The 21,489-nt window shown below is 40.3% G+C and overlaps 1 long non-coding RNA gene across 2 annotated transcripts in view; it reads left to right on the forward strand.

Annotated features, from left to right (window-relative positions):
• LOC100359069 (uncharacterized) overlaps positions 1–21,489 on the forward strand; it is a 195,356-nt gene that overhangs the window by 55,537 nt on the left and 118,330 nt on the right. The window lies entirely within an intron of this gene.

The following is a 21,489-nucleotide window of genomic DNA, read 5'->3' on the forward strand; positions in this document are numbered from 1 at the left end:
CATGACTTGCTGGTGCCATCCCAGGGTCATCCCTTAGTCATCATCTTATTACCTGCTCTCAGATACAGCCCCTTGGTTCAAGTTATCATGATGTTCCAGCTTGCTCTTCCCTTTGCATTGTTCTAATCCAGAAGGTGAATGACCCCCTGCCATGACGTGTTGTTTATCCTCTCCTTTCCTAGACACCCTTGCCACTGTGCAGTGTTTCAGGGTGCTCCTGGGTTTTCTCCCATCTTTAGTTAGAACTCATTCTGCAGCTCATGATGTTCTCTTCTTGGCTACCATGTTTCTCAGATTTGGCTCCTTAATTCCATAGTATTCACTGCTATACAACAGAACAACACAAGGAAAAAGGAAAATAATAAGCTTTTTGCTCTCTCATATTTTAATAAAAATATCTCCAGAAATCTCACAGAGTGGCTGGTCCCTTCAGATCTCCAACAACCACATCCAGGCTGATTCTTTTGTTTGTGACTTTCATGTCTCCCTCAATTCAGTCGCTTTTTTCCCATCTTTGCTCCTGTGATTAACATAAAACTTATTATTCACAAGAACCCTAAGCTGTAAATGAACCCAAGGCTTGGCAGGTAGGACATTAAGCTGTGTGAACTGAACTTTCTGGGGAAGGATTCAAAAGTTTCAAGTAATTTACATCAAATATCTTTAGATGTTTCTTCACTGTTTATCAGTCTTGTGGGACAACTTGCAGAGGTAGATGAAGAATTATACGCAGTTGCATTTATTTCAGCAGTAATAGAATGTTGTTTTTAAATTATGTGTACTTCAAGATTTACACCTGGGAAACAGCTGATTTTAAGTTCAACGTGGCAGTTATTTGGCAACTTAATATTACATTGCTATGGCAAGACAACAAACAGGGGGGATAATGAATTCCTCCATGAAATGTTATATCAGTAGGTTAGACTGTTATATTCAAAGACATCTAACAAGAAAATTTCATACCATGCTTAAATTTATACTTATAACAAAAGATTAAGGAGAGTATTACCATAACCGTTTACTATTTCAGCACTTATTGAGCTTAGGGTTTTCTCCCACTCCAATCAAGCATCTTGTCTTTTGTTGACACGTGATTTATCTTGTCTTGATTCATCTTGTCATCTTGTCTCCTGTTGACACTGCAGAAGAGGACACATGAGTGTCACAAGGGGAGACAGAATGTTGTGCAGGATCTGTTTTTATGGGACATGGCCCTCAGTTCTGTGTGCCAGAAATTCCATGATTCTCAGGGAAACCAAACTTATTAAGGCCTGCAGAGATAATTCAAGTACCGTGTCTTGAATTTTTCCATGAAATCCTTTGTGAGATGCACTGTGCTCCCAGTGTTTATGATAAAAGGTACAGAACACCTTGATCAGTGTTGGAGCCAATGTAGTTGGAACTAAAGGAGAAGAAAATCCAGAGGAAACACCTCTGCTCCCAAGAGTCTGTCCCTGGTGACTAGGATGGGGAACACCTGTAATACACCTGGACCCAAGGGCTCATGTGTACTTTTGCCTGGGGTAATATTGTGGTTTTGCTGTTTTTTTTTTTTTTTTACTTTTTTCTGATTTGGATAGATGCTATCCCCATTTTGTCATACATTTTATCCTCTAATTTTTACAATTAAGTTGCTAATCTTCATGAGACCAGCTATATAATACATAGAACACCTAGTAAAAACTGAAAATGTAAAACAATTTCTTTATACATTGTTAAGCATTTAAATATGGAGACATTAGTAACCTAGAATGAGTTTGGATGAGAAATTACCATAGCCCATTCCCAAACTTATAGTCCTGAAACACGATGTACATAGACCCAACCTTTGCTTGGAGCCAAGGGCAACATGGTTCACCAGACTAGGATGGGAAATGGGAGGCTTCCTAGGGACAGGTTACTGAGGAAGGTGGAGGATGCCCATCCCAGTGAAACAGTAAGAGATGTAAAAGTGCCTAAGGCCTGTCTCCAAAACTTGGTACATGCCCTATCATTCTTTCAGACTTCACTCATAAAGCAGAAATTCAAGTTCAATTCAATAATAATCTCTTTTTCCCAGCTCCATTTGTTGAAGAGATTATCTTTTCTCCAGGGATTGATTCTAACTCTTTGTCAAAGATTACTTGATTAATAATGTCTGGGAATTCCATTCTGTTACATTTATCTACATGTCTTATTTCTGTGCCAGTACCAGGATATTTGGATTATGAATGCCTGTAGGATGTCTTGGATTCTGGTATTTTGATGCATCCAACTTTGTTTTTTTGTTGTTGTTGTTTATTTGTTTAAGATTTCTTTAGTGATTCAGGGGTCTTGTATTTTAATATGAATTTTAGCATTGTTTTTTTCTAGGTCTGAAAAGAATGTCATTGGTATTTTAATTCAGATCACATTGAATCTGTAAATTGTTTTTGGTAGTATGAGCATTTTGATGATATTTATTCTTCTAATCCAAGAACATGGAAGAATTTTCCAATTGTTTTGCATCTTATTCTATTTCTTTAATATTTTATAATTCTCATCATGAAGATCTTTTACCTCCTTAGTAAAATTTACTCTAAGCTTTTTTTTGTATCTATTGTGAATGGAACTGATCTTATAAATTCTCTCTTAACCTGATATTTTGACATATGAAGGAACTTTTAAAAATTCACAGAAAAAATTACATTGTCACTTAATCCAAGTTTTCTACAAAAATTTTGAAGTTCCCTCAGACATATCATTATTAAATGATTAAGAGCACCAAGCTAACATAACATATACATCACATTACATAGTTAATTTTTAAAGAATATTTAAAATATTAGGAAATTGCAAGCACAAAATTACTACTGACTATAGTTACTATGCTGTGTAGTAGATCTCCAGACTTTAATTTATTTTAACTGAAAATTTGTAGTTTGACAACATCTTATTTCATTCACTCTCAGCATCTGGCAACCACTCTTCTGTTTTCTGCTTTAGTTTATATTTCTTAGATTCCACAAATAAATGAGATTATGTGATATTTATATTTCTGTGTCTTACATTACATGATCTCATGTCATCCATGTTCATAATTTTAGATCCATGTTCTGACAAGGATTTCCCTCCTTTTTAAGATTGAATTGGGTTACCTTGTATGTATCACACTTTATTCATCTGTGCACAGATACAAGGGTCATTTCCTTATCTTGCCAATGTAATAATGCTGAGATGAATATGGGGTTGCAGTATGTCATTGAGATAGTGATTTTGTTTCCTTTGGATACATACACAGTCTTTCGATTTTAATTTTGCTCAAGGAACTGCCATCCCGTTTTCCATAACATATGTACAAATTTACATTCCCACCAACAATTTTGTGTTCCATTTCTCTACCTCCCATCCTTTCACTCTCAGTTTGTGTGTATCTTTCTTGGTGGGGCGTATTTTTTGCAGGCAGCAAATTTTTGGTCTTATTTTTTAATCCATTCAGTCTGTATGCTTTGTTTGGAGAGTTTAGGCTATTTGCATTCAAGGTTACTATTGATAAGTAATGTCCTGGCCCTGCCAATTTTCTATAAATATTCATATGTTTGCTTTGGATTTCTTTAGTACTTTTACAGGCAGAGTTTTTGCTTTCACATTCTTTCGTAATGATGACTGTCTTTCTGTGTGTAGCCCATTCTTTAGCATCATTTGTAAGGCTGGACAAGTGGTGTGGTGATAAATTATTATTATTATTTTTTTTTTGACAGGCAGAGTGGACAGTGAGAGAGAGAGAGACAGAGAGAAAGGTCTTCCTTTGCTGTTGGTTCACCCTCCAATGGCCGCTGTGGCCGGTGCGCTGCGGCCGGCGCACCGCGCTGATCTGAAGGCAGGAGCCAGGTACTTATCCTGGTCTCCCATGGGGTGCAGGGCCCAAGCACTTGGGCCATCCTCCACTGCCTTCCCGGGCCACAGCAGAGAGCTTGCCTGGAAGAGGGGCAACCGGGACAGAATCTGGTGCCCCGACCGGGACTAGAACCTGGTGTGCCGGCACCGCAAGGCGGAGGATTAGCCTAGTGAGCCGCGACGCCGGCCCAATAAATTCTTTCAGTTTCACTTTGTTGTGTAGGTTCTTTATCTTACTTTCATTTATAAATGACAGCTTTGCAGGATACAATTGGCATTTTTTTCTTCTTAAGACTTGCACTATGTCTATATTCTCTCCTAACCTTTAAGGTTTCTGATAAGAAGTCAGCTATGGGTCTAATTCGAGATCCTTGGAAAATAATCTCGGATTCTCTCATGCACATCTTAGAATCTTCTTTTTTCTGTTGAAAGTTTGACTACCATGTGTCATGGTGATGATATATTCCCTTCACATCTATAAGGAGTTTTATGTGCCTCATTTACTTGAATGTCCTTTCTTTCTCCAAATTAGTAAAGTTATCTTTAATTATTTCCCTAAATAGGCCTTTCACTCCATTCTCTCTTTCCATGACTTCAATAAATCCTATGACCCATGTGTTTCAAAATTTGATAGTATACCATAAATCTCCAACACTGTGTTTAAGTTTTCTTTTCCTTTTTTTGGACAGGCAGAGTTAGGCAGTGAGAGAGACAGAGACAGAGAGAAAGGTCTTCCTTCCATTGGTTCACCCCTCAAATGGCTGCTATGGCCGCCACGCTGCACTGATCCAAAGCCAGGAGCCAGGTGCTTCCTCCTGGTCTCCCATGTGGGTGCAGAGCCCAAGGACCTGGGCCATCCTCCACTGCCCTCCCGGGCCACAGCAGAGAGCTGGACTGGAAGAGGAGCAACAGGGACAGAATCCAGCACCTCAACCAGGACTAGAACCCGGGGTGCTGGCACCGCAGGTGGAGGATTAGCCAAGTGAGCTGCGGCGCCAGCAATGTGTTTAAGTTTTCTAATTTCTTCTTTTAGTCCGACAGGAAATTTTTCAAACATTTATCTTATTGCTTGAATATTCTTTCTTCTGCCTGCCCAAGTCTGTTGGTTAGGCTTTCCATTGTAGTTTTATTTGGTATGTTGAATTTTTCATTTCTAATATTTCATTTTGATTTCTCTTCAAAATCTCAATTTTTCTTTCATGTGATGTATGAATTTTTTGATACTTGACGTTGCTCCTCATTGCTTCAGCACACTTGATCTTAGCAAAAGTCTGACAAGCAATTCCTCATTGCTTCTGAATAATTCTATGATTAAAGATTTTAGCTCCATTTCAGGCATTTCATCAATCTCCTCATCTTCATATTCTAATATTGAAGTGTTGAAGGACACGGAAAGCAGAGCCAGAGCCACTCATTGTCATTGCCCATCTGCAACTATGGCTGCTCCCCCAGAATTCACTTCAAACATTTTCTCTATGTGTTCACTGATCTTTATACATACATCACAATACATGCATTAATGTCAGAATGCAATTGATATAATTGTTTTTGGGCAGGATAATTTTGCTTAACCTTCTCTCAAGGAATGGAGTCTACATCTTGTTAAATATGAGCTTGAAATCTTTTTTTTTTTTTTGCCAGCATAAGGGCATGATTGTGTTAACACCATATGTACTTCATAAGCATTGTGCTTTCAACTATGAAAACACCCTGCACATATGGAATATTTGAAAGGTGTATTATGAATATAATTGGCAGAAGAAATGGATGAACAGTACATAATAGGGCAGATTTAAATCTTACTTTTCCTGGGAAAGATTATTTCCACTAATTTAGCTGCAAAGGCCCAAATGAAAAATACAATTCTGATGCTTCAGACATCATGTAGATATACATTACTTTAACAAGCTACTGAAGTTGATGTTATAATAAGGAATAGTTTTAGTTTCTCAAGGAGACATGGTTGCTATATTCAGTTTTCTATGGATGTTCATGTGTTAGTTTGTATACATAGGCATCAATGTGCAGAAAGCATACAAACATGACATTGCTGCAGAAATGAATTACTTTAAAGGAGTGTTTTGCATAAGTAATATCAAGGAATGGAGTTTCTACTAGCTTAGTATAAACCTATAAAATGAGGTTTACTTCCAACTTATAGGAATGTTTGTATTAAAACTGTGCTTGTTAACATTGTACTTTATTCCAATAAAGAAACACACTCTACATACATAATGAAAGATATATTATGTCTCAAGTTGGCACAGGGAATAGATTTGTAGTACAGATTAGAGCAAGCTAACAACATTGTTTTTCCTTAGAAAGATTGAATTTTGTGCTTTAACTACCAAAGTCATAATAAACAATGTTTTTCCAGTGTTTCAAACATCGTGTTGGTGCCTGAAATTATTTGAAGGAATTGAACTAGCTTCTCATTTAGAACACATTTGCTGTATTGAATTTTCTCTGTATGTTTGTTGATTGCTTTATGTACATGGGACTTATTATATAATAAGTATGCAATGTGAGAATATAGTGGAAGAATATTGTTGAAAAGAAGTATTTTGTCTCAATTTCCCTCAAGGAAATGAGTTTATATCTAGATCAGTATGGACTTAACCATTATGTTTCCTGTTAACTTAGGTTAATGCTTGTCTTACATTATATGCTCTTAGTAAGCATTACATTATATATGCATAATATCTGAAAGATATGATAAGCCTGAAGCTGGTGCACAGGGCACAATTGTGGTACACACCAAGACTCACTTACAATGTTTCTTTTCCTGGGAAAAAAAGGATCCTCAGCTTTTTTTTCTTTTTTCTTTTTTTTTTTTTGACAGGCAGAGTTAGTGAGAGAGAGAGAGAGAGAGAGAAAGGTCTTCTTTCCATTGGTTCACCCCCAAAATGGCCGCTACGGCCAGTGCACTGCGCTGATCCCAAGCCAGGAGCCAGGTGCTTCCTCCTGGTCTCCCATGTGGGTGCAGGGCCCAAGCACTTGGGCCATCCTCCACTGCACTCCCGGGCCACAGCAGAGAGCTGGACTGGAAGAGGGGCAACAGGGACAGAATCCGGCGCCCCAACCGGGACTAGAACCTGGTGTGCCGGCACTGCAGGTGGAGGATTAGCCAAGTGAGCCGCGGCGCCGGCCATTTTTTTTTTTCTTTTCTTTTTTTTTTTTTTTTTTGGACAGGCAGAGTTAGACAATGAGAGAGAGAGAGACAGAGAGAAATGGATCCTCAGCTTTAAACACAGTCCTTAATAAGCAATACACATGCAATCTCGAAAAACTGTGAAAATGAATTGTACTTGAAGGAAGCACTGTGCCTGAAGTTAATGGAAGAAATGCAGTGATATTCTCAATTACATCTTTGTGGGGAGCAATCCGGACTAGACTAAGTTACTCGAATTAAGACTTATTCTATGCATCTGCTCTCCCACAATGTGGCACTGGGAGAGAAGTAAACAGCTTCCGCACAGCTGCTCCAGTTCAACCAATTAACTGTAGGACTTGCTCCTGATTGGAGAGCAGCATGCTCGGCGTGTGGGCAGCCGAGTTGGGATTGGCGGAGGAGGACTATAAAGGAGGAGAGAGACGGCATGCACCAGGAACATCTATGGGGAACATCTAAGGGAACCCGTGCAGCCCCCGAGAGAGCCGGCCGGCGGTGTGCCGCTCCCCTGCGGAAGTGGGGAATGCGGCCAGGGGGAACTGCCCTTCCACGGAGGTGGAAGGGATAGTAGCCAACCCGGGAAGAACCAGCAGCAAACCCGGGGAGGGCCGAGCAGACGAAAGAACAGCGCAGGGTCCTGTGTTGCTCCTCCACGAAGAGGGGGAGCGACATAATGATGCCGTGACTCGGATAGGAAACCTAGGACGGATAGCAAACTTAGGAGGGAAGAAACGGGAAGAACTGGGAAATTACCGGAGAGAGAGACTAGCAAACAGCCTAGGGAAAAGCCAGACGAAAAGGGTGCCGGAAGAAGCTATTGAAAGCCTAGGCATAGACTCGGATACGGACTGTGGGAAAGAAGTTAGGATTGAAAGCGAAAGTGAAAGCTTTCATAGACTCGGATGCGGACTATGGCGGGGAAGCTAGGAGATTGAAAGCGAAAGTGAAACCTGGAGGAGGCTTGGACTCGGATATGGACTGTGGGAAAGAAGTTAGGATTTAAAGTGAAAGCAAGAAGAAACTTAGATACGGACTGCAGGTTGAAAGTGAAAGTGAAACCTAGAAGAAACTTAGACTCGGATACGGACTGTGGGGAGAAGCCAGGAGAAATGAGGGAGGAATATTGTTGGAAGAAAACTTAAGGAAACATACCGGGTAGAGAAAAATGTTAGGGAGGATGAAGCCGCGAGTGCAGGCCGAGGCGGAGATATAAGCCACCTTGGAATTCTTCAAGTCACCCCGGGGAGCAAGAGGCGAAGATCTGGAACCAGAGGCAGAGACGTGGGCCGCCAGGTTGGAATTCGCCAGGTTAGTCCGGGGAACTTGGACTGAATGCCGGTGGTGGCGGAAACATTCGCGGAAGCCGCCGCGTGCAGAGAGAGCACGGGGCGTGAATAGATGGGGAACGCCGGGGCTGGTGCGAGGCCGTGGTGCGGGCGCGAAGTGCGTGGAGACCGCGGAGCGTGCGCGCAGAGCCGGGAACCCGCCGGCGGGGCGAGGCGCCGGGAAGCCGCGCAGAGCCGAGAAGCCGCCGCGGGGCGGGCGCCGGCGGGGCGAGGCGCCGGGAAGCCGCGCAGAGCCGTGAAGCTGCCGCGGGGCGAGGTGCTGAGAAGCAGCCTCGGGGCGAGCGCCGCCGGAAAGCCGCAGGGATAAGAGAAACAGAAGTTTAGAAGTAAAAGAGAAATAGGAATGCTGGAAGATAGAAGTAAAATGGGAGAAATAGGAATGCCCGGAGATAGAGAAATAGAAAGGCCTCCCTACAACACTGCAATGTGAGAGCTTGGATTCGGTCTGCCTAATTAAGTGAGGCGATGAGCACCTGCGGGGGCTAGCAGCTTATGCGCCGCAGGTCACCGAAGACAGGCACGAATTAACATCAGTAAGGCTTCCCCACAATACCGCAATTAGAAGGCTTGGATTCGGTCTGCCTGATTAAGGCGGTAAGCGCCAGCAAGCAGCTCGACCAGAGTATGAGCTGCAGGTCACCGAAGATAGGCACAAACCAACACTAATAAGTCTCCCCCACAATACGGCAATGAGAAGGCTTGGATTCGGTTTGCCTGATAGGTTTTGTAAGCCCCTGCGGGCAGAGCATGCGCTGCAGGGCACCGAACACAGGCACGCATCAGCGCCTAAAAACCTCCTCACAACATGGCGAAGAGAGGACCCGGATTCGGTTTTCCTGATTGATAGGACTTGTAAGAGCCTGTGGCAACTCTAGCAAGTAGAGCAGAGTGTGTGCCGTGGGACACCGAAGACAGGCGCGTATCAACGCTAAAAAATAAAAAGAAAGGGGGATCTGTGGGGAGCAATCCGGACTAGACTAAGTTACTCGAATTAAGACTTATTCTATGCATCTGCTCTCCCACAATGTGGCGCTGGGAGAGAAGTAAACAGCTTCCGCACAGCTGCCTCCAGTTCAACCAATTAACTGTAGGACTTGCTCCTGATTGGAGAGCAGCGTGCTCGGCGTGTGGGCAGCCGAGTTGGGATTGGCGGAGGAGGACTATAAAGGAGGAGAGAGACGGCATGCACCAGGAACATCTATGGGGAACATCTAAGGGAACCCGTGCAGCCCCCGAGAGAGCCGGCCGGCGGTGTGCCGCTCCCCTGCGGAAGTGGGGAATGCGGCCAGGGGGAACTGCCCTTCCACGGAGGTGGAAGGGATAGTAGCCAACCCGGGAAGAACCAGCAGCAAACCCGGGGAGGGCCGAGCAGATGAAAGAACAGCGCAGGGTCCTGTGTTGCTCCTCCACGAAGAGGGGGAGCGACACATCTTGGAGGCTTCACTGATTGCTTTAAATGCAAAAATTCAGTAAAAGCACAAATGTGAGAACACAGGCAAAATGAATGTTACTAGAAAATTATGTGTTGCCCAAAGTTATTTCAAGGATGCTTTTTTTAAATTCCAGTTTACTATTTGTTTACAATAGGTTTCCTAAAAATTAAATCCTGGCTTTATTTCTAATTTGCATAGGAAACATTTTTATTTCTTTTTAAATTTATTTTATTTTTTTAAAGATTTTATTTATTTATTTGAGAGGTAGAGTTACAGACAGAGGAAGAGAAAGAGAGAAAAGTCTTCCTTCCACTGATTCACTCCCCAAATGGTAGCAACAGCCAGAGCTGTGCTGATCCGAAGCCGGGAGCCAGGAGCTTTCTCCTGGTCTCCCATGTGGGTGCAGGGACCCAAGTACTTGGGCCATCCTCCACTGCCTTGCCAGGCCATAGCAGAGAGCTGGATTGGAAAAGGAGCAACCAGGACTAGAACCAGCGCCCATATGGAATGGTGGTGCTGAAGGCGAAGGATTAACCTACTGTGCCATGGCGCCAGCCCCACACTTTTATTGCAGGCTTGAGAACACACTGTACATTAGCAATAATCAAAAGAGCTGCTAAGTGTGAAGTTCAGACAAGGAAGGAGGTTCAGAAGTCCAGGCTGACAACACTGACTTTTTTCAGATAGTTAATCATATTGTCTGCCCTTGAAAAACAATGCAGCTTGAAGGCTTCCAACCCAGTTATTATTCATACTTGAAACAGTAGCTGTGCCTGAAGTACCAGAAGAACTAGAATTAGAATATCTAACAGCAGCCACTTGCAGCATTTAATTTTCTAACCCTTACCATCACTCTGAACATAACCCTAACCCTAAAGACTATCCCCAGCCGAATTCTGACACTCACCCTACCTTTATCCCTAACCCTTGTCTCAATGACAGTGTCATCCATAGTCCAAGTCCAAACATAGTGCTATCCCTAGTATCAAACCTGTTCATAGCCATAATACTAGCTTGAAAAATAACCCTAGCCCTCACCATCAATCTAATCTCAGCCCTAACCACAGTCTTCGCTTTAAGTCTAACCCAAGTTATAAGCCTAACCCTAATCTAATCCCAACCCTAACCCTAGGCCAAGCCTTACTCATAAACCTTACACTAACTCCTTACCTAATGCTAATGTAATCTCTAACCCTAACACTAACATTAGCCCTAAACCTAAACCTACGTTATTCTTCATTTTAACTAACCTGAAACCTATTCTAGGCCCCAACCCTACAGTAAATTCTAACCCTAACCCTAGCCCTAGGTGTAGCCTTAGTCCTAAACCTAACTCTAACCATAAAATTAGCCTTAACCCTGATCTAACTCTAATCCTAAACTTAGTCTAGGCCTTAACCCTAATTGTAACTCAAACCCTAGACTTGATACTAGCCATAAGCCAACTCTATCCCTAAACATAATGTTGAACTTAATCATAATCCTTAATTACCTAGACCCTAGACCTATCCATAACACCAAGCCTAATGCTAGTCCTAACCTTAACGCTAATTCAACCCTAATCCAGCACCAAATCTAGCCCTAGACCAGGCTATAACCCAAAGACTAACTTAAACACTGGCAAGAATTTTCTAATTTCTAATTTTCTAATATTTACTTTAGCCTTATAACTAATGCTATCCCTTCTCCTTAATATAACCATAACCAGAGCTCTAGCTCTAAATTTAATGGTAACATGGCACTTACAATAATTCTAAACATAATTACAAATAACCTTAATCCAAATTCTAACTCTAGCCTTAATCATGGATCGAATACTAAACATAGATCTAACACTAACTCTAAACCTAGTACTTTCTTCTCACTAACAGTACCATAAACAAAGCCCTAGACCAAAACCTACCCCTAGTTTTTACCCTATCTCTAAGCCTAATACTCACTCCACTACTGATCCTAGTCTATGCCTTTTATGTAATTTAAGCCCTAAATTTAAACCAACCATAACCCTAACTGTAGCTATAAACCTAGCACTTGAACTAATCCAAGCCACACTTATAATACTAACCATAAAGTAACTCCAACTGTAACCGTAACCCAGGCTAATTCTGAATCTAAACCTAAGCTGAACCCTAACTCTAGACCTACGTAAAACCTAAAACCCTAGTCCTAATCCTAAACCTAAACAAAGTTATATTTCAATCACTAGCCCAAAACCTAATTCTAGCCCTAGTTCTCAGCTTAATCCAAGCTCTAGCCATAACTCTAGCACTAAACCTAACCCTAGTTCTACCCATAATCCTAATTCTCACATAAATATAGCCTTTGATCAATTCTTAGCCCAAAACCAAACCCTAGCCCTTACCCTTGACCTAACCCTAATTCTAAATCTCACCCTCATTCTAGCTCAGTACTAAATGTAACTCTAACCTAAACACTAGGAATAACTCTAAGCCTAACCCAACCTCTAGTCTCAACTTTAACCCAAACTTAAACCTACCACTACCACAGGCCATAATCCTAACCCTAGTTATAGGACTAATTCTAACATGAACACTATAATATACCTAGTTGTAGTTTTCTCCATAACTCTAACCCTAACTCTCTAAGCTTTATCCTAGTTCTATACCCAACAGTAGTCTAGCTATAGCCATTATAGTGTCCTAACACAAACTATCTCCATAGCGCTAACATGGACGCTAACACTACCTAAATACTATGTCTAGCTCTAAAACTAGACCTAACCATAATCCTAGTCCTAACCCTTACCCTAACCTTAAGTATTAATCTAACCCTGACTCTATCCCTATCCTAGCAATAAACCTAAACCTAGCCTTATCCAGAACCTTAGCGCCTACCCCAGCCCTAACATTAAGCCTAACTGCACACCCAAGTTTAACCCCAGTATTCTGCCTGATCTTATCACTAATCCTACCTCTAATTTAAGTACTAATTATAGTACTATCTCTAGCCCTAACAGTAGACCTAAATATAAACATAGCTCTACACCTAATAGACACAATAACCCAAACCACAGTCCCAACACTTAATAGTAAGCAGAGTCCAAATATTATCCCCAAATTTAACCATTTTCTAAACACTAACCCTAAATGTAACCATGACCATAGTTCTAAGCATGACCCCAATCTTAATTAAAACCATAGTAATGAATTTATCTCAAGCCTTAAACCCCAGCAAAGCCCTATACCAATAGCCCTTTCTAGCAATAACCTTGAATCTGAACCTTAGACCAGGCCCTGGACCTAACTCTAAAGTTAACCCTAGCCCTAGCCATCATATAATCCCCAATCCTAAACATTGTTGTCTTAGAGGGTAGTCTTTAATGATAGAATCAACACTGAACTTAGAGCTAAATTTAACTCTATACCTAACATTACCATAGCCCTAAGCATATTCTGTCAGTAACCTGTAACTTAAAGCCTAAGCTTACAGCCTGTTCTAACCCTAACATTAGCCTCAACCCTAATCTCCTTAACCTAACCATAGTCCTAGACATAACCCTAAGCATAGATATATCCCTAAAGCAAGCCCTGAGGCACCATAACATTAACCCTAACACCTCTAACCCTACCTCTAATTTAGTCATAGCTAGCTCTAGAATTAACCCTAAATCTAATAGTAGCTCTTTCCCTACCCTTATACATAAAAAAATCCTAATGCTAGCCCTATAGCTAACCTAAACCTAGACCTAACTCTAGGCCTAACCCTAGGCCAAAACTGAAACCAAAATACAGACTTAATCATAACCCTAGTTCTACAGCTAACCCCAGACCTAACCACAGCCCTGGCCCTAACTCAAACTAACAATCACCCTAACCTTACACATAATGATAAAGTTAACCCTAGATGCAGCACTAATGCTATCTCTAAACCTAGAATCAACAATCATCATAGCCCCCATACTGACCTATACTTAAATGTAGTTATAGTTCTACCCATGTCCTAATCCTAACTGTAACTATAAACAAAATTCTAGCCTTAAACCTCACCATAGTCCAATCCCTATTGCTAATCTGAGCCCAAACTCCAAATATAACAATAACCTGCACCAGGCTATAGTCATAAACCTAAACCTAACACTAGCTCTGACCCTCATAAAATCTCTGCATTAACATTTACTCTAAGCTTTACACAAGTCCTGCCCCAAATGTTAACACTAATTCTAGCCCTATCCCTTAGTCTGACTCTAAACCTAAACCTAACTCCAACCCTGAGTAATTGTAACCCTCATCAGAAACCCAACTTTTAAGCTAATACTAGTTCTAATCTAGTTGTAGTCATAACTCCAGTTCTAACCTTAAATCTAATCCTTACCTGAGCCCTCTCCTACCTTTAAACCTTACCTCTCAACCTATCTATAACTCTAAATATAACTTTAGCTACAGTTCTAATTCTACTCATAGCCATATCCCTAGACTAAAAAGCTCTAGAACTAACCCTACACTTTGCTATCACCCTAGCTATAAATCTAATCCTAAACTTAGTCCCAGCCATTGCACTAAACCTAAGTGTAAATGTGGACCTAATCCAGACTCCAACTCTAACCCTTATAATCCTACTCTAACTTTAACCCTGAACACTGTCATGGTCCCCATCCTAGCCCCAAATCTCATTCTAGGCCTAGTCTTCACCTTCAATCTAACTCCAGCTCAAATCCTAACCCTAGCACCAGGCATAACCTTAGACCTTCCCAGTAAATATCATATAACCATAATCCTACCCCTAATACTAGACTGACTTCTGGCCATAACCTGAACACTGCTACTTCCTCAGATCTAAAACTAAACTTAACTTTCACCCTAAGGCTTCTTTAATATCTCCAGTAAATGTAACCCTAATGCTAAAACTTCACTATAACATTGATTATAACCATACCCTAGTCATAACTCTATTCCAAACTTAAGCATAACCCTATACCATGCCACAATACTAAGGATGCCTGTAGCAGTTATTTGAATATTGACACTAGCCCAATGCCTAATGCTAATGCAAACCATAACCTGAACATTAAGCATAGCAAAGTCCTACTCTAACCCTAAAAATAATCCTAGCCTGTCATTACCCCAGTGCTAACAGTAAACATAATCCTAACCCTAATCATAACAACTCTAATAAAAATCCTATCCATACCAAAAAACCTATCTCTAAAACCAATCCTAGCCTTAACCTTAACCCTCATCCAAGCTCCAAACCTAACTCTACCCGTAATCCCGCTATCACAATAAACCTAATCATAGACTTAGCTCAAACACTAGCAATAACAAAATGTCTAACCCTACCCTTCCTTTAGAATGAATTCTAACCCTAACCATATCCTAAATAAAACTCTAGCACTAACTATAACTCAAAACCCAACTCTAACCCCAGCACTAACTGTAGTACTAAACCTAGGCCTTGTCCTAAATCAAAATGCAATAACACTGACCCTAATCATACTCCTAACCCTAATGATGACCCAAGCTTTAGCCTAAAACCTAAAAATAACCACATGCTAAAACCTAACCCTAACCTAACCATGGCCCTAACACTAATCCTAGTTATAATTCTAAAATTTCCCTCAATTTTAATTCTTTTTTTTTAACTTTTATTTAATGAATATAAATTTCCAAAGTACGATTTATGGATTACAATGGCTTCCCCCACATACCGTCCCTCCCACCCACTACCCTCCCCTTTCCCACTCCTTCTCCCCTTCCATTCACATCAAGATTCATTTTCGATTATCTTAATTTACAGAAGATCAGCTTAGTATACATTAAGTAAGGATTTCAACAGTTTGCTCCCACACAGAAACATAAAGTGAAAAATAATAGATGATTTTTTTAAATGATGATGAAATCAGATCAGACCTATTGTCATGTTTAATCCCAGTGAGAGTCAAGTTGGGAGTTGATAATTTCTTTTCTTTTCTTTTCTTTTTTTTTTTTTTTTTTTTACAGAGGATCAGTTTAGTATACATTAAGTAAGGATTTCAACAGTTTGCACCCCCATAGAAACACAAAGTGAAATATATTGTTTGGGTACTCATTATAGCATTAAATCTCAATACACAGCACATTAAGGACAGAGATCCTACATGAGGAGTAAGTGCACAGTGACTCCTGTTGTTGACTTTACCAATTGACACTCCTGTCTATGGCATCAGCAATCTCCCTATGCACCAGTCATGAGTTTCCAAGGCTATGGAAGCCCTCTGAGTTCTCCGATTCTTATCTTGTTTAGACAAGGTCATAGTCAAAGTGGAGGTTCTCTCCTCCCTTCAGAGAAAGGTACCTCCTTCTTTGAAGACCTGTTCTTTCCACTGGGATCTCACTCGCAGAGATCTTTTGCCAGAGTGTCTTGGCTTTCCATGCCTGAAATACTCTCATGGGCTTTTCAGCCAGATCGGAATGCCTTTAGGGCTGATTCTGAGGCCAGAGTGCTATTTAGGACATCTGCCATTCTATGAGTCTGCTGAGTATCTCACTTCCCATGTTGGATCACTCTCCCCTTTATTTATTTCATCGGTTAGTGTTAGCAGGTACTAGACTTGTTTATGTGCTCCCTTTGACTCTTAGTCCTTTCATTATGATCAATTGTGAACTGAAATTGATCACTTGGAATAGTGAGATGGCATTGGTACATGCCACCTTGATGGGATTGAATTGGAATCCCCTGGTATGTTTTTAACTCTACCATTTGGGGCAAGTCAGCTTGAGCATGTCCCAAATTATACATCTCTTCCCTCTCTTATTCCCACTCTTATGTTTAACAGGGATCACATTTCAGTTAATTTTTAACACTTAAGAATAACTGTGTATTAATTACAGAATTAAACCATAATTAAAAAACCTAGCCTTAGCTTTATACCACACCATGGCCCTAGACCTAGGGATACTTTTACCCAAACCCTGACTCTAATAGCAGTGTTAGACAATTGCCTTGATATTAGCATAATCCTACCCATAGCCTTAATCCTCTCACTGTTCTTAAACCTATAATTTACTCTAACCTCAACACAAGCCCAGAGCCTAATGCTAGCATAATCCTAATCCATATTTTACAACTGTATCACAAAACCTAGCCCCAACAGAAACCATAGTTGCAGCCCTAACCAGAAAACTAACCCTAACCTTAACACCTGTCTTCACCCTAAAGCTTAACCAAACCAGAGTGCAAGCCCAAAGCCTAATAGTTCTTGCCCTGACCATAGCAGTGATGTGAACCACATCCTAACCTTAATAGGAGCTCTGACGCTACACCTTAGCCTAAAATTATTCCTAATCCAAGCCCTAATCAAATCCCTAAAACTAAGAGTAGATCTAGTAGATCTATATCTCATCCCAGCTACAAACCTAACCCTGCCTCTAACTCTAATACTGATGGTAACCCAAGCTCTAGCTTGAAGCTTAAACCTAGCCATAGTCCTATCAGTAGTTCTAAACTTAACAATAGCCCTGCACATAGAATTAACTCTAAACTTTAACAATAACCCTAAACCTATTGTGAATGATAACCTTAGCTGCAATCTTAATCCTATTCATAACTAGCCCTAGCCCTAAACCTAAACCTAGACATAGCTTTTATCCTCGTTCTAAACCTGACCTGAGGCCCAGCCCTAGCCATGGCATTAACCCATTTCTAAACACACACAAATGATGAATCCAACATGGGTGGATATGGAAAAGGTGTGCTTAATTTGACCACAGGAAAATAACATTAAAAATGGAGGAAGTGCACTCCCAGAAGAGTTGGAGAAATGTTTGCAGTGAGAATTCTACCAAAAAAAGAGATGCGGTGGAGCAGTGTGGACAGAACAAAGACACAACAGTGGATGATGACACTCTCAGTGACATTTGTATCTAACGGCCAGAGGAGACATCATCTTCTGGGAGTGAGATGAGAGGAGACTGCAGCAACCCATGTCACTGGTGATATTGCCTGAGGGATAACCTTGTGGACCCCCCTGACTTTGAGTCTGGCCTGGAGTGCTAGCAGGTGGCATGGTGCCCACATAACCCCATGAGGAGAGAGCACTTTTCTTTCTCTCCATCAACTGACAAGGGCAGCTGGAGACTAGCAGGGGAGAAGTGCCATCTTAATAATGCTGGTAGAGGCTGCAGTAGCTCCTGTGTGTGTGCACAACTAAGGAATTTTTTCAGAGGGATAAATCCATGGCCCTCACTGACTTTGAATCTGGCCTGGAAGGCTGCATGTCCATTAGGTCTGTGAGGCACTCCCCACCCACTACTCTATCACAGGAACCCAGACTCACACTGCCAAGACAGAACACCAACAGGCAACTGGCTCTGGGAATGTGCCTGCTCTGTCCATTTATGGTGCACACTCCTGGGGCTGAGAATGAAACCTCTGCACCTGTGGCAGTGAGTATCTACATCTTACTGCTTTGGGACTTTTGGAAAAAGATGTAACTCGATTTCTGGGCAGTCCCCTGTGCCTGGCTTCAGAGGGTCAGAGTTCCCTGAGTGCCTGAATGGGTCATTGAAGAGGGTTCTGTGCTCACACTGAACTCTGAACAGATCCTTTAAGGAGTCCATGCACCTGCATGAGTGGTGTGTGTAGCCCCTGTGGTCTAACCTTGGGAATTGATTACCTTGGTATGGGAGAGATGAGGCTGTGATTATGCCAGCTGATGTGATCATACCATCCAAGTACTGACAATAGAGCAGAACTTTTATGCCCAAATTAGGTATCACCCTGGACACTTGCCACACTCTCAAGAACTGACCAGAGCTTCCTGGCCCCAGGAGCAGAAATTCAACTAAGCCGCAGATGCATAGTTCAAAGTTAAAAGCCATCAGAAGAGAAAAACCAATACAAGTTTCCACAGATGCCTAAAAATAAATGCAGAAACACAAGAAACATGAACAATGAAGACAATATGACTGCCAAAAAGGAACACAATAATACATCAATATTAGAATAGGAAGACAAAGATATTGAGGAAATGCCTGAGAAGAATTCAAAGGAATGATGAAAAGATTACTCAAAAACACTTAGAAACAAACACATGCAATAAAGAAATCCATACATGACATGGATGATGAAAAATTTTGTCAAGAAATAGACATACTGAAGAGAAATCAAACTGAAATATTAGAAATGAAGAATTCAATTTGTCAAATCAGAAGAATGCAGTGGAAATCTTTAACAGCAGATTGGTAGGTAGAAATAACAGACAAAAAAGAAGAAAAACCTAGAAACACTGAACATAGTGCTTGAGATGTATAGGAAACTACCAAGAGACCAAATATATGTATATGTGTTGTTGGAGTTCCTGAAGGTATAGAAAAGTAGAAAGTATTAGAAGGCCTACTTAGAGAAATAATAGAGGAAAAAGTCCCAAATTTGGAGAAAGATGGGGATATACAAGTATAAGAAACACATAGAACTTCTAATAGGCATGACCATAAAACATCCTCACATGATAAATTACATTCATAATGTCAATACTAAAAAAATTTGTAAAATGTGAATGAGAGCAACATTATATTACCTTCAGAGGACCCCTAATTAGACTAATGTTGATTTATCATCAGAAATCTTACAGGCTAGGAGAGAGTAGAGATATATAGCCAAATCTTAAAGAAGAAACAACTGTTATCAAAATTTCACACCCAGAAAAGCTCTAATTATAAATCGAGATGAAAAAAAGACCTTCCAAAAAGGTAATAGAATTTGTTGCTACTTGTCCAGCCTTATAAATTATTCTTTAAGATGTGCTACACACATAAACAGAGAATAACAGCCATCATTTGAAGGTAATTCTAGTAGAAGTATGGAGGTAATCCAAAACAAATAATAGGAATATTTATCAAAAACCATCCAAATAGTTACTTATCAATAATAACCTTAAATGTAAATGACCTAAATTCTCCAATTAAAATATACAGACTGGTGGAAGGGATAAAAAATAAGATGCTTCTATTTGCTGGCTGCAAGAAATGAGCCTCAAAATCAAAGATACCTACAGATGGAAGTGAAAGGATGGAAAAAGATATTCCATGCTAATGGAAATCAAAAGCAGAAGGTGTAACAACTTTAATATCAGAAAAGAGTACAATTTTACTAAAAAACTGTTAAAAGACAAAAGGGACATTATGTAATAATTAAATGATTAAATGTACAAGAAGATGTTACTATTGGGGCCCGCATTGTGGCGCAGTGGTTTAAAGCCCTGGCCTGAAGCACTGGCATCCCATATACATGTCTCTTCTGATCCTTCTGATCCAGCTTTCTGCTGTGGCCTGGGATAGCAGTAGAAGATGGCCCAAGTCCTTGGGCCCCTGCACCCATGTGGGAGACCCAGAAGAAACTCCTGGCTCCTGGCTTTGGATCGGCTTCTGGCCGGCTGTTGTGGCCATCTGGGGATTGAATCAATGGATGGAAGACCTCTTCTCTCTGTAACTCTGTCTTTCAAATAAATAAAATAAATCTTTAAAAAAAAAGATGTCACTATCGAAAATGTAAATGCACACAATTCCATGGTGTATTACTATTTAAAACAAATGTTAATACGTTTAAATTGACACAAGATAATCTGTGACAAATCCACATCTTATTGAATGAGGAAAAGTTGGAAATATTTCCACTAACATCTGGAACCACTCAAGGATATCCACTTTAACAATTCAATATAGTTCTTGAAGTTTTAGCCAGAGCCATTAGGCAAGAAAAAGAAATCAAGGGGATACAAAATGTTAAGGAGGAAGTCAAATTATTGCTTTTTGTGGATGACATGGTCTCATGTATTGGGGAACCAAAATTCACTACTAAGAGTCTATTGGAACTCATAACAAAGTTTGGTTATGTTGCAGGATATAAAATCAATCAATAATCTTTGTATACACTCACAATATCATGGCTGAGAAAGAACTTGTATAATGAGTCCCATTCACAATAGCTACAAAAATTCAAATACCTTAGTATAAATGTAACCAAGGATGTGAAAAACATGCAAATGAAAATTATAAAACATTAATAAAAGAAATATCAGATGACACAAAAATGTAAATATGTTCCATGTTTGTGGATTGGAAGAATTAATGTCATCAAAATGTCCATACTAGCCAAAGCAATATATGGATTCAATCAAAATACCAATGACATTCTTCTCTGATCCAGAAAATAATACATTTCTAAAATTCACAGGGAAACAGAGGAGACCCCAAATAACTAAAGCAATCTTAAACATTGAAAACAAACCCAGATATCACAATATCAGATTTCAAGTCATACTACAGAGAAGTTATAATCAAAACATCCTGATACTGGCACAGAAATAAACTTGGAGATCAGTGAGACAGAATAGAAACCCAGAAATCAATCCATGTGTCTATATCCAATCTTTGACAAAGGAGTTAAGATCAATCCCTGGAGAAAATGTACCATAAAATCTCTTCAACAAATGATGCTGAGAAAATTATATCTCCACATGAAGAAGTATGAAACAAGACTCCTACCATACACCTTATAAAAATCAAGCAAAACAGGATCAAGGATCTAAACTAGTGACCTAATACCTTCAAATTATTAAAGAAAAATCATTGGGAAAACTATGCAAGACATTGTTACAGGTAAAGGATACATGGAAAAGACCCCAGAAGGGACTAAAATCAAAAATAGAAAAAATGGGATTACATCAGTCAAGAATCTTCTTAACTGC

This window comes from Oryctolagus cuniculus, chromosome 15 (genome assembly GCF_964237555.1).
Source record: "Oryctolagus cuniculus chromosome 15, mOryCun1.1, whole genome shotgun sequence".
In the NCBI taxonomy this organism is placed as follows: Eukaryota; Metazoa; Chordata; class Mammalia; order Lagomorpha; family Leporidae; genus Oryctolagus; species Oryctolagus cuniculus.